A 1,249-nucleotide genomic window follows, 5' to 3' on the forward strand; every position below is an offset into this window, starting at 1 on the left:
GGTGGTGGTGGTGGGAGGAGCAGGGGCATGCTGCCATGCCTGCTGCAGAGGAGCAGGGGTGCCCTTCCCAGGGACAGGGATGTGGCAGTGTGTGTGTCATGTGGCCCCAGGCCTGGCGGGCACCTGGAACAGAGCTGCCCCCTCTACTCCCTGTACCTTGTTCTCCCGCAGGGGTGCCCTTCCCGGGGACAGGGATGTGGCAGTGTGTGTGTTGTGTGGCCCCAGGCCCGGCAGGCACCTGGCGCAGAGCTGCCCCCTCTACTCCCTGTACCTTGTTCTCCCCAAAGTGCCCCCGCCTGGCTGCTTACGCCTCCTCCCTCTAAGACCCAGCTCAGGGTCACCGCCTCTGGGCAGCCTTCCCTGCTTACCAACTCTGCCCATGGGTAGAATCTCTTCTTGGGTGGAGCTGGGTGTTGGCACCTTCCCCATGGGGCTGGTGGGTGGGTGACCCCTGGCACAGTGTGCCCCTTGCAGCCCAGGCCTGGAGGAGCCTGTGCAGAGGCCTCAGGTTGCCCGAGCCTGGACCAGGAGCCATTCGGAGGCCCAGGGGTGCCCAGCCACGGTGGATGGCTTGAGGCATTGGCTGGGCCCCGAAGGGCCCCTGTTTGAGGTGGAGCTGGGCCAAGACCCCTGAGTGGGGCTCAGAGGTGGGTGATGGTCTTAATAAAGGGTCTGGCTTCATTAAGAATAATCCCTCATGCTTTTCCATCAACGGACCCTGACTCTGCCACCAGAGGCCCTGGGGTCTTATTCCCTGGAGGGGAACACCCTCTGTACCCCAGCCAGGGGGCGGGGGGGACTCTGTAGCTTTGAGCCAGCCGCTTCTCTTCTCTGAGCCTCAGTTTCCTCGTCTGTCAAATGCGGTTGATGATAGAAACACAGGCCCACCAGTGCTTTTGTACCAGGAGATCCGGGGGGTTAAATGCGTGGGTAATACCCATCCTCGCCAGCGCTGGGCACAGTCTGGGGCTGGGAACCAGCTGGGTGAGGTGTACAGGCTCCCAGGGTTTCTGTGAGCCGCCAGCCTGGCGAGTCCGGCTTCTTGCACAGGAGTGAGCAAGAGGCAGGCTGGCCCTGGTCCCCTCCCCCAGGACCCAGCTGGCAGGCAGTGGGGCAGAGTGACAGGAGGGCTCCCAAAGACCCCCTGACCCCAGTCAGCTCCCCTGTCTGTGCAGCACCATCCCTCCTGCAGCACCGCCCTGAATGGCCTTCCCAAGAGCTCCCTACTGGGAATCAGAGCAGAAATAAG

At 63.1% G+C, this 1,249-nt stretch overlaps 1 protein-coding gene across 1 annotated transcript in view; it reads left to right on the forward strand.

Moving 5' to 3' along the window:
- Nucleotides 1-1,249, forward strand: part of GRM4 (glutamate receptor, metabotropic 4) — a 104,591-nt gene that overhangs the window by 67,871 nt on the left and 35,471 nt on the right. The gene's annotated exons all lie outside the window — the stretch shown is intronic.

This window comes from Myotis brandtii, unplaced genomic scaffold (genome assembly GCF_000412655.1).
Source record: "Myotis brandtii unplaced genomic scaffold, ASM41265v1 scaffold687, whole genome shotgun sequence".
Classification (NCBI taxonomy): domain Eukaryota; kingdom Metazoa; phylum Chordata; class Mammalia; order Chiroptera; family Vespertilionidae; genus Myotis; species Myotis brandtii.